The 13,730-nt window shown below is 40.0% G+C and overlaps 1 long non-coding RNA gene across 1 annotated transcript; it reads left to right on the forward strand.

Annotated features, from left to right (window-relative positions):
* Positions 1-2,308: 2,308 nt before the first annotated feature.
* On the forward strand, positions 2,309-13,486 carry LOC131240113 (uncharacterized). Its single transcript, XR_009168624.1, has 4 exons — positions 2,309-3,192; positions 11,845-12,576; positions 12,662-12,783; positions 13,260-13,486. It is a non-coding gene; the product is annotated as an uncharacterized LOC131240113 (long non-coding RNA).
* The last annotated feature ends 244 nt before the right edge of the window (positions 13,487-13,730 follow it).

Here is a 13,730-nt window from a genome sequence, read left to right on the forward strand (position 1 = left end):
TTTTGTTCTAGTGTATAAGGAGCTGTAATTTCGTGAACTATTCCACTCTTTTTACATAATTTTCTAAATTGAGAAGATTCATACTCACCTCCTCTATCTGTTCTAAGTCTTTTAATTTTTATATTTAAATGATTTTCAACTTCAATTTTATACTTAAAAAGGCATATAAAGCTTCATCTTTGTTCCTTAACCGATAGACTCTAGCGAACCTAGAGTAGTCATCTACAAAAGTTATGTAATATCTTTTTTCACCTCTAGACATGTGATTTTTAAAATCACCTAAGCCACTATGTATCAACTCTAATAGAACAGAGGATCATTCTATTCGTTTAAAGGGTTTTCTAATAAATTTTGATTATATGCATGTTTCACATTTATCGAATTCGTTATTAGATATATTAGGTAATAAATCTAATCTTTTTATTTTCTTCAAAGATACTACATTCATATGACATAATCTATTATGCCATAGATAAAAGGATTCAACGATATAAACAGAACTGAATGTCTTATTATTATTATTATTGAATACATTTATAATGAATAAACCATCACTACAGTATCACTTACGAACAAAAGTTCCATTCTTAGTCATTATAAGCTTATCTGAATCAAATACTAACTTGACACCATACTTATTGAGGAGCGAACCAGAGACCAAGTTTCTTCTAATGTTAGGCACATGTAGGAAATCATTTAACATTAGAGTCTTTCTAGAAGTAAGTTTCAAAAGTATTTTCCCTTTTCCTACAATTGGAGATGTTTTAGCATTACCCATGAACACATGTTCATCATCTCCTAATACTTGGTAAGAGGTAAATATGCTACGATCTTTGCACACGTGCCTAGTTACATCAGTGTCTAATAACCACTCCAAGTTATTTATAAGGAAAACTTCTAACACCACAGCTATTACCATGCCAGACTCATTTGTTGTTTCTGTAAGATTAGCCGGCGGCTTATTTTTTTTTCTTAAGCCTACAGGTTTTAATGTGATGCCCAGGCTTTTCATAGTTGTAACAATTTCTCTTTTTTTTGAATTGATTGTTTGCATTCTTTTTTTTAGCCTACATTTATTTGTATAATATCTAGGTTTGTCACAGTTAGGACATTTGCCATTTTTCTTATTATTATTGTCCCGACTTGATTCCACAAGATTCGCCTTTAAATCTATCTCATTTCCATTTCCTTTTTGGTCCCTGATTCTATTGGCCTCCTTTATTCGTATGCGTACGATAGTAATTTCTAAAGAAACACCATTCTTTTTATGTTTCATTTTATTCTTATATTCTTTTCAGGAGGGCAGTAGCTTTTCTATTAGTGCTCCTAACAGAAACGCTTCATCCAACTTAATTCCTTCAGTCGACAGTTCATGAACTAGATTTTGAAAATCATAAATCTAATTTGTGATAGGTTTGTTGTCTGTCATTTCATAATGAAGGAAATTAATGATTGCATGTTTCTTAGCACCTGCATCTTCCAAAACTTATTTCTTTTCTAAAGCGGTCTATATGACTTTAGCAGATTCGTAAGAAACATACACGTCATATAATTCGTTGGATAAAAAATTTATAATATAATTTTTACAATTATTTTCATCTGTTACTTTAATTTGATTTGCTGGATTTATAGTAAATTATTCAGATAATATGTATGAAACTTTAAGGGTGGTCAGTGCGAACATCAGTTTCTGTTTCCATCGTTTAAAGCATTGTCCAGCGAACGGTTCGATTTTGACTAACTCAGCAGAAGCATTTACTATTATGGTAGCCATAATCTATGTAATTTAACAATTCGATTTTAAGATTGTTGGAATATTTGGTTGAATTAAATAGACTATTAAAAATCTAAAACTTTAAAAAAAAAAATTGAGAAAGAGGACTTATTAAATTTAGTCAAGGCGTGACGTGAGTCACTCGGCTTGAAATCAAATTTGCTCCTCTTGGACAGCGTCCCAAATGCAACAAGTTTCCAGAGCAATCGACCTCCAGGATACAACGACTATGACCCGGTTCCAGTGGTGCACTCATTGTACGCGGGCTCGAACCACTTGCAGTTTAACCCGAAAGTGATGAGTTAACTCAGCAACAAACTCAGCAAAATTCTTAAACCAAAATTCCTAAACCCGAAAGTGCTGAGTTGACTCAGCAACAAACTTTGTAATTCTACTGAGGGGCGGGCATCGACTACTGATTTGTTTGCGACATTTTTCTGGATACCTGTAATGACATCTTCATGATTCTAAGTTCTAGTAGTGGGACATCTGAATTATACATCAAATGGAGCTTACAATGCGGATAAACTGGCCTAAGTATTAGGCATATCAACTCATAAGGTCCACATTCAATACACACATGTGGCTAGCCCGATGAGCAGACGACCTCTTCTCTGGGCTAGTAGATTTTTGTGGTGGGACCCACATCACCCACGTGGCTGGAGCACAACTCGATATCCCACATGCATGTGCCCGTCTGTAACAGGTGCATGTGGGCATTGTATTTAGCAAAGCTCCTCATTTTTCATGCATATATGTATTTTGAATTAGAATGGTTGAGGGTTCATATATGTATTTGGATATATCATTTGTTTGCTGCATGTCCTATTGAATTTTGTGCTCTTCTTAAATAAAAGAAAGATAGAGAATTTTCAAATTCGAACAAAGAGCTGCAGAACTCTCTCTCTCTCTCTCTCTCTCTCTCTCTCTCTCTCTCTCAGTTTGAATTTCTTGTGTATTTCATCTGTGGAGGTCTATTTAATTCAATTTTCGAGTAGGTGCAAATGTTGCATAATTAAAATCATGTTCCTTTTACTCTCTTAGGGAGGAGGATGGTGCAACAATGTTACGACTTGCCTCTCATGAAAAGAAAACCATTTGGGTTCATCCAAGAAGATTGGGTTTGATGTCTACTTCTCCATAGCTAGGGGGAATGCCATTTTGCCTGCTATGGAAATGACCAAGTGCTTCGACATCAACTAGTAAGCCATTGTTAAGGTGTCTCTTGCTTGATTTTATACATTAAGGATCTGTTATCATATTCAATTTGTAAGATGCTCCAAGTGTACAAGTACAAGCTTGAGTAAAACCAAGTATAATTTCTATTCTTGATCTTATGAAAGGCGAATGTTGATGCAGTAGCAGTTAAAATAGTCATGGCTAGAGATGGATGTGAAAATGGCGGTAAAGTGAAACAGGTAAGAAATGGCCTTCATATTGTTATATTTAACATTGTTGCTTTGTGGATTAAAATTGTAATTTTTCATGTGTTCTTTCATTTTGTGTTTTCCCTTGTCGAACTCACAACCTTTCTCCACCCTCATATAATAGATGCAGTAGTTGTTGCATAGATCTTGAATGCTACTCTAGTAGTACCTCAACTGGATCACGATTCCTTACGGAAAGATGATATGTTAGTTGATTTCTATGGTTTATGTATTGTAGCAATCCTTGTCATCTTTTCTTATAGTTTATGATGAAGATGTTTCGATGCAGTGCATTTGTCAACATTCTTTTTTATGTCAAATGGTTCATTTCCTACCTTTCAAAGGATGTAACTATTGTCAAAAGAATCTCGGAATCCTGGATAACGTAATGAGATCAATGGAAAAACATCCGTATACCAGGCGTGTCCCAAGGAAGTCAACTCCTTTATTTGTGATTTCTATGATTTTATTATGCCTTTCTTTTAATAAAAGATGTTTGAGATCTTATTTGATCTTTGTAAGTTTATTTGCTGATTTGTTGTTTATGGATCTTGAACTGTGGTAATGCAGGGGCATTTTCACACTGAGCTTGAGTGGGGTAGCCCGTGGGATGCGAGGACACACTCGGGGTAGGTGACCCATGTCATTTGGGGCTCACGGGGGAGGTCTCGTGTTTGAGACTCCTCACCGGGGGTGATTAATGTACATTTCAAACTGGGCTTGAGTGGGGTAGCCCATGGGATGCGAGGACACACTCGGGATAGGCAGCCCATGTGATTTAGGGTCCACGACGGGGGTTCGACCAAGGTCCTAACCCATGAGATGTGGGGCCTAGGCTATGAGATAAATGTATTAATTCGCCATACTTTAACAGTTCGAGCTTTTAGAGCAAGTGGTTAATTGTCCTGCATCATGTGGTTAGTTTACCCATATTTATTGATTGAAATATCATTTGGTAAACAGATGATCCATTTAAAGAAGTGCACAGCCCGTAGTACATCACAGGCAAATTTACTTGTGTAGACAGCTAGTGTAAGACCCGTATCCTACCCCGTACTGTTCCGTAAGCTTCCGCGGTCCTCCCGGTCGAATTCTAGTAACCTGCGATCTGTTATTGGTATTCGCACGCAATCATAAGTCGTGTCCCATATATCAGAGTCAGCTCAACTCAAAACTTGTACCCTAGCGACCGCGCCGTCGTCGCGGTTCCGATGCTGCGTCTCACGCACCGGTTTGATACCCTGGCCAGGAGATATGGGCCCGCGTTCAGTTCGAGGAAAACGCTGTACGTGCGAATTCTGAGAGAATCTCTACGACATGTCCCATCAATCAAGTACACATCAATCACTTCACATATCAAGTACATATCCCATCACTCCATCACCCATCCCTTTCTCTCTCCTTACAACCACTCTCTCTCTTCTCCTTCATTCCCATTGCTAGCCATGGACATCCAAGCTCCCCAAGAGAGAAACCATGTGTGGCCCACCTTCCTACCACCCAATCCCACCATCCAAAGTCCATCTCAACCGTTGAAATTGTTCCCTTGGAGCGCTAGGATACATTGGCGGAAGGAGGTGGAGATCCAAAGGTGGGTGATTTTATTTATTTGATTTGTGATTTGAGGGACCACATATGTGGGACCCATCTTGATGTATTTGTTGTATCAAAGAGGGACCCATAGTGGTGGGGTCCCTCCACCAACCGATTCTCTCTCTTTCTCTCTTTCTCTCTCTCTTTTTCCTATTGAGGCCCACCTTGAAGAATGGATTAGATCCACACCAATCGTGGACCCACTGTGATGTATGCATCTTATCCGTGTCGTCCACCTTCATGGGACCCACCTAATGGACGTGTTGGATCTACATCGTTCAGATATGGGAAAACATAAATATGAGCTTGATCCCAAACGGGTGGGCCACATTGACGTGGACCCATCTTGATTATGTGAGATATCCACACAGTCCACATAGCAGAATGGTGGGACCCACCAGCCGTGGGCCCCACGCATGGGACCCATCTTAAATGCATAGACATCCACACCGTCCATCCAGCGTCCAGGGACGCTGGACGTGGCTAACGTTGAAGTGTGAACTGACAGTGGGGGTGTACTAAACAGCTAACAAATAAAATAAAATATCCATTATTTTAATGATTATACATTATTTTAATAAAATATATAAATATATATATGGTGGGCCCCACGTGGGACCCACCCCTATTGGTAACGGACTGGTGGTGTGCGCGCCTCACACCAGCAGCAACTACTGCTGCATTCTTTTCAGCACGTGTGGGGTCCACATGAGATGTGTTACATCTCAACTGTACACCTGTGGCCCCCCTTATGATGTACAGGTTTTAATCCTACCGTCCAGATGGGCTGGACGGTGGGCCTACCCTCTTGATGCATGGATTTCGTAATCCAGATCATCTGTTAATCCAACCCTCTCCCTGGACGCTAGACCTCTTTTAAAATTAATAATCTATATTATTTTATATATATGCACCGTGGTGGGCCCATGTGGGACCCACCTGCTGGACGGATTGGTCGGTGTACCTCACACGGCTATACGATTGTTGTGGGGCCCACCTCGAGGTATTTCCCCACCGTTCATCCGTTTGATGACGAGCCAGCAGCCGCTGTCAGCTGCTGCTGCACGTGCAGCAGCAGCACCTCACCTGGACTCCACTGCGATGTATGTTCATCCATACCAACCATGGGACGGTGGGCCAGCCTGCCATGATGTAAGTATATCATCCCATGCCGTCCATCTGATTCATCCAAGCCGTCCATCTGTATTGCCATGTGGGCCACACCGTGATTTATGTTTTGTAATCCACACCGTCCATCAGGGAGGGTGGGACCCACCGTGATGTACGCTAGCCGTGGGACCCACCAAGCATGCTATATGGCCGACCGTCAATAGATGTCCAGACCCTCGACGTTTAAGCAATAACAAAATAAAATAAGATATATATATATATATACATGTATTATTAATATTATAATATTATGAGGGCCCCACATGGGACCCACTTCAGATGTAAGTGTTCTATCCAAGCCGTTCACCTGCTTTGCCAGCATGGACACTACCATGATATATTTCTTTCATCCACACAGTCCAGATTGAGCTGGACGGTGCTGGACAACGTTTGGACGATGTTGATTTACCTGGGTAATGTATGGATAGTGCTGATTTACCGGGACAATGTTTCGACCGTGTTGATCATCATTAGTGGGCCATGTGCCCTAGGGAATGACCGTGTACAGTGATACACATGTTACACCTACAATTAGTGAAATGATTTTTTTTGAAGTGGTCCAAGCCCATTTGAGGCTCACCTGTGATGTATATTAAGGCCCACCTGTAATGTATATTTGAGGCCCATGTGATAGGACCCACCTGCCTTGTATTTAAGGCACATATGATGGGGCCCACCTGCTTGAATCTGAGGCCTATGGGTAGGGCCCATTGTGATGTATTCAAGGCCCATGGGCGAGGCCCATTATGATGTATTCAAGGCCCATGGGTGAGGCCCAATGTGATACATATGTGGCCCATGAGTGAGGCCCATGGCGATGAATGTTAGGCCCTTGCGTGGGGCCATGGGCCCACTATACGTATGGCTTTATGTGAACCACTCATTGGGAGCGATGTCAGTTAAATGTCCACATTAATGGGCAATGATGGTTGAATGTCCTCATTGTGACCTTCCTTTAGGCCTTGGTAGACCCATTTTCATCATTCTTTTAGTGGGTTAACCCAAATAAGTGGGCCCTATTCGCCATAGACGGATGGTTTCGTGCTATCGAATTTGATATAACCACGGCCGAGGGCCGATCTTTATATTATGGTTGATTGGTTGTTCATCTATAGTTCTCACCTTGTTTATATGCCAATTTCGATTGTCGAGGCCGAGGATTGAGGCCGATTCCGATTGTCGAAGCCGATTGTATAGGCCGATTCCGATTGTTGAGGACGAGTATCGAGGCCGATTCTGATTATCGATGCCGATTGTATACGCTGATTCCGATTGTCAAGGCCAAGTATCGAGGCCGATTTCAATTTGTCAAGGCCGAGTATTGAGGCCAATTCCAATTTATCGAGGCTGATTGTATAGGCCAATTCCGATCGGCGAGGCCATGGAGGCCGATTTCGATTGTCGATGCCGATTGTATAGGCCGATTCCGATTGTCGAGGCCAAGGATCGAGGCCGATTCTGATTGTCGAAGCCGATTGTATAGGCCGATTTCGATTGTCGAGGCTGAGTATCGAGACCGATTTCGATTGTCAAAGCCGAGTATCGAGGCCGATTCCGATTGTCGAGGCCGATTGTATAGGCCGATTCTAATTGTCGAGGCCGAGTATTGAGGCCGATCCCAATTTGTCGAGGCCGATTCCGATTGTCGAGACCGAGTATTGAGGCCAATTCTGATTTATTGAGGCCAATTGTATAGGCCGATTCCGATTGTTGAGGCTGAATATCAAGGCCGATTTCGATTTGTTGAGGCTGATTGTATACGCCGATTTCGATTGTCGAGGCCAATTCTGATTGTTGAGCTCGATTTCGATTGTTGAGACCGATTGCGATTGTCGAGGCCGATTGTCGAGACCCATATAATGTATATGCGGCCCATATTTGAGGCCCATTGTGATGTGTATTCAGCCCGTGTTTAAGGCCTAATGTGATGAATATGAGGAGGCTTATTGTGATGCATTTGAGGGTCAGGCAATGGAGCCCATTGTGATGTATATTAGGCCTATGTGAGAGGCCTATCGTGTTGTGTATTAAGCTCTTGAGTGAGGCCCATGGTGTTGTATATTAGGCCCTTGTGTAAGGCCATGGGTCCATTATATGTTAGGCTCTATATGGGCCACTCCTTAGGGCCAATGTTGGTTAAATGTCCACATTGTCGAGGCCGATTATTGGTGCCGGTTATTGATACCGATTATGAGTATGCGATAGCATAGCATCATGAGACATGCCTATACGCCTCATCTGCATGTTTGTTATGAGATGTGGTTGACCATTGCATACGTCATTGGGCATGTTGTTATGAGACTCCCTGATAGGCGGAGATTGTCTCACATGAGCGCACGGTATGCGTAGGTTGATGCATGACTGGATTGTATGACTCATGCATCTTGCATTGTGTGCTGTGATTACCGTACGCCCTAGCGACATCAGGGTCGTAGCCTCCACAGGCATATCATGAATGACCAAATGGGATACCGAAAATCTGTTCTACATGAGGTGTTATAGATATCCCTGGGTAAAAGTTTCTAAACCCTCTTGGTTTCAGAGGTTGCTCCAACATCTAGACTGAGTGGATGCATGAGCGCATGAGGGCCGCATACCGTTAGGCCGCGTCTCCCACTGTGTCGTGGTCGATTGGAAGGAGGTACGGCCTTACCTGCCTGAGAGGAGAGGGCAATGCTAGGCTGAGTTTGACTAGCTCGAGGAATAGGTCCGCTATCGATGAGCCAGACTCAATATTGGCTGGCGGATAGTGAGGTCTCTTCTACTCACCTTGTTGCGCGCGATGGGGCGGCAATTTGGTTTGGAGTGTAATAGACCCCGGTGATTTCCTATAGAGGAACCGTACTGATATGTGAACTTATTGAGTAGGAGTTGCATACTTATGCATTCATTTCATTCACTATCCACTCGGGCTGGTGGTGCATAACTAATTGTTGTGTACCTTCGCATGGCTAGGATTTCGGTTGGGCGTGCGACTAACTTGAAATTAGGAGTTTACCACATTGAGTCTGACTATCCAAATTTAGGTATGAGAGTGGTTTGGATAGAAGTCCTTTATGATGGACCCCGTAGCCTGCGATACTACGTATTATCATCCCAACTTCACACTCCGGTTTGGTCATTTCATTCGCATTGCATATTGCATTGCATCCTCAGCACATAGTATTAGGCTTACTGTCTTTACATTGCATAGTTGATTTACATTGCTTCCTTAGTATATGATATTGGTTATTTTTGCATCACATAGCCTGGATAAAGCTGATGGTATTTATGGGCCTATTAACATGTTTTCGCATTATTCTGATATTGTATGATTTATGGGCCTGTCAGTATTTCCGCTTACTCTGATTACTCTGATATTGCTTACTTGGCACTTATAATATGCACACACTTTCACCATCCACTAAGCTTTTTATAAGCTTATGCATGATAGTTGCGTGCAGGTGGCGTTAGGTTGCAACAGCGTTGAGTTTGGAGCATGCAGCGGACCTTTGGAGCTTTGATTTTTGACATATGTATTTCCCTTTCAGCACTGTATTCAACTATTTATATTAGTGGATATATGATTATGATGTTGCCTTTGTGATTTGGGTAAACTTGTGGTTATGCTTCTTACGGGATAAATGTACGTTGGAAAATCCTCATTGTAGGATCACAGGATCGGAATCTGGCATATGGGCGCAGGGAGCCGAGAATGGGCACTATGGAGGCTGTCGGCACCGGATCCGGCAATCGAGGTTCCTATAAGTCCGATCTCCGGGTTTGAGGCGTGACAGCTAGACCAGAATAATGTGATTAAATTTTTATTTTTATTTTTTGTGTGTTTTCCCGCAGTAAGCATTATATTATATTTTGGTTTCTTTCTTGGTGCTTGTGCATAGTTTGCAAATCATGACTTGTCTTTGTGGAATTTTCAGTGAGTGGAAATTAGCTAAGTTAGACATCATCCAAAAAAAAGAAAGGTCTGCATGGATGAGCACAACTCTCGTGGGAAGGCAGAGCTCTCGCCTTGATCAATGGAAGGGATTGGAAGCTCTAAGGCATTTGAGAGGAGAAAGAAGAGAGAGCAAAAAATCTAGCACCATGCCCAAGACTTTTACACAACATGCTTTTGAAAATGCCAAAGAATATTTGCTGATTCACTCTGTCTCTTTTGCAGTCACGACACTACAAGATATTTTCAGTGCCCTAAACTTTGTTTGCAGTACGAATAAAGTAGTGTCTATTTTGTTTTACAATCAATACCAATGACTTCACGAATATCTATCTAAATACCAGGATTCAAGTATCCAGAAATCTTGTAGTCTGTAGTTACTCCATGCAATCTTACCTTTTTGTGTTGTAATTTAGATGTGTATGAAAGTCTCATTCAGAAAGGGAAGAAACCTGAATTTCTTCAGTTGTTGGCGACGCAGACTGTTAGAGTTGTTTGGCATGTGAGTATAGCCTTTACGCCTATCTGGGGATTGCTTTGTTAACTTGATGAGTGAACTCACCAATGTTAACTTGATGGATGCATCTCTTTTATTAACTCTACTTTTTATTATGAAATCTAATTTAGTAGCTTGATCTCTTCTTTTTTTCATTGGTTGACTTTGACATGAAAATGGAATGCATTTCTGTAGAAGATAACTCTGATTATCTCTCTCTTTTTTTCTTATGATTTCTTGCTCATTTCTGGTTGATGCTTGTGGCTATCAGTTTTCATGAGAAATTTTTAGTGCATAATGCATAGGAGTTTGCATGTCATCGTAGTTTTCATGAGAAATTTTTAGTGCATAATGCATAGGAGTTTGCATGTCATCGTACATTTCAATCAAGGGTGGTCAAGAGGATGTTGATATTATTTGTCAGTTAGAGATACATCAGGTTTGTGTTTCACTTGATTTGTGTCGGCCAAGGCATTGTTTGTTTGGAGCTTTTTTACTTTGAATGTATTAGCTGTATTTCTTACAGATGTTTGCAGAAAGGTTTTAATATCTGTATTTCTTAGCCATTGGTTAGAGTGAGAGGCTACAGAGGCTATTGATGCCTATTGGTTGAAATTTAAGTTTGTTCAGGTAAGCATGATTTTGGTCACTTGATCTTTTGTGAATTGACTCAGGCACTCTGGATGAATCGACTTGACAAATTGAACACATATGACATATGAATAAATACTGAAATTTTAAGTATGGTATAGAAAAAATTAAAGAAAAAGATCAGGTCCATGGTACTTGAAGTATCAAGTTTGGAACAAAAGCATATGGCTCATCTGTTGTAATTACTGCCATTGCTTCTTTTTTTTCCCCAACATGACATGTAGCGACGTGTTAGACTTATTTTCTATTTTCACATTTTTTACTATTTATTTACAATGAGTTTGATTATGCATTGGCTTCAAATGAAGTGAATATCACAGGAAATAAATTAACTAACAGAATAGAATCTATTAGTTTATCACTAATATGGAAGATTGTCAAATCTGATAACCTTGGGAAGAAAATAGAGCTTTAAGAAGTAGAGAATAATGTATCATATATATATATATATATATATATATATATATATATATATATATATATCCTCAAACTAACTCCCCAATCTCTACATCCATGGTTCCATTACAAACCAAGTTTGGGTTGTGTATGATGACATGACCTAAGAAAGAACAAAAAAAAAAAAAAAAAAACACACAATCATTTTTTTGATTTGCTATAGCCATAATAGGTCTGACCTGGAAAATGTGTGTTTTGGCTGTTTTACCCTAGCACAAGCCTTCTAGTCTGATTTCTTTCAATCCTGGCCATCCATATAGTCATCCTCCATCTGTTCTACATTACTTAGCAAAAATACTATTTTGGTGTGGATAGAATTTAGGGTTTTACAATCTATATCCAGAATGAGCATGATCTTTATCTTTCTATTGGCCTGAAGTACGGAGATGGGCCTAATAATGAGCTGGGCTTTGAGGAAAAATGGGGACTACACAAGGGAAATCGGACACCTGAATTTTTCTGATTACATCACAGCCGTTGATAACAAAATGTCCTCATATGGAAGCCTCTTGAATAGTGTTTGGTATCAACCAGAAGAAGTGTTCCCAGTAGATGGGACACCTGAAAGTAGAGAGCATGTCTTTTGGGTTCCTGTGTATAGCCATTACTATGCAATTTCAAAGAAGCTGAAGGTAATTAAAACTACAAAAATCTCCCAATTCTTATATACCTACAAATGAAATCTATGTATTGAAATGGGGCCCAGGTTTTTCCAGTGGACCTGAAATTCAGGCCCAAGCCTGTTTTCAGCCCAAATTTGGCTCATGTGAGGCCCAGACTGTTGCGTTGGAATAGATGAACCGCACATTTGGATGGCTTGTTTATGAAGAAAGGTGTAGTCAACAAACTCGGTGGACCACACCTTGTATTGCTTGTTATTGAAGAATGTGTTTTATTGGTGGAATTCAAAAGTTTTGTGGAAAAGAAAATGTTTTCTATAAATGCGATATTATTTTGCTGATTGTGACAATAAATTAACATGCAAAAAACTGTTTTCTTTTGTAGCATTTTACTTTTCCTTTAAAAAGCTTGATGATCTTTGTTTCTATACTTTATGGCATTTTCCTCAAAAAGGGTATTTTCCTTTTCTTTCAGAATGATCTTTGTTTCTGTTCCGATCTATATATTTAATCTGTTCTTTATATTCTTTGAATTTGTAGCTATGGTTCGACCAAGTGTGGTCTAAGGCAACTCTAAGCATCGCTTTGAAGGAGTGCAAGCGATCCAAGGTTGGAGTACATACAGCATCGCTAGGCATGGTATTAACAGATTTGCTTCTAAGGTAACTTCGGTGGCATTTCCAAATGCCCTAATGCATGTAGCTTTCCTTCTGAAAATTAATATGTTTTTGATGAGTTCTGCAATCGTAACTGTGCAACTGTTTATTTCATTTCTATCAATCTTTAAATTCCCTGTTAGCTATGGACTACGATTTTCTTGAAGTTAGAGCCATGTCTAGTTGATACTTGCTCAAGTTCTAAATTGAGTCTAAATAACTAGCTATGGACTATGATTTTCTTGAAGTTAAAGCCAATACTGTGCTGCTACTTTATGCTTCTTTCATATCACTCTGTGTAGCCTTTTGTTGGATTGTCTCATATGGATTGAGGAAATGCAAATTTTCTTTGAATTTCCTTAAATTAATTGGTGATGCACTTTAAGTAATTCCATATAGCAATGCGTGTGCTTACTTCTGAACATTAACATGAATCTGTTACTCTGTTTCAAACTACCTTACACTTTTAATTTTATTTGCAGATTTTGGTACAGCACATCAGGGCAGTTCTTCCAGGATTAAAAGCCAGCATAACTGCTCAATTGGTTGCTGTAGCAAAGGAGCATGCTGCCTATGGCGAAATCACTGAATCAAAAGTGTCTTTTTTCATAATGATTCCGAGAGTATGGCGGGATCATTTGCATAAGATTATGAAAGTTTAAATTATTCTTTCCTTATTTGATAAGTTTACACTTTATTTCTCCCGAATAGGTGTTCAATATGAGTTAGTTCAGTTTGGACATTCACTCATTGGTTATTACTCACGTGAAGTATTCAAACCTTTGTGGAGTGTACTTGAATATTGAGTTTGTACAAATATTATCCGTAGCTGTATGTTCATTTCGTTACAGAGGAAATGGCTACGGATTAGCGGTAGCCATAACTTCTATACCTACGGATTATATTCGTAGCTATATCTTTAAATCTAATGCTATGGTTCCAAGGGTTATTGT

Source organism: Magnolia sinica, chromosome 3, assembly GCF_029962835.1.
Source record: "Magnolia sinica isolate HGM2019 chromosome 3, MsV1, whole genome shotgun sequence".
NCBI lineage: Eukaryota > Viridiplantae > Streptophyta > Magnoliopsida > Magnoliales > Magnoliaceae > Magnolia > Magnolia sinica.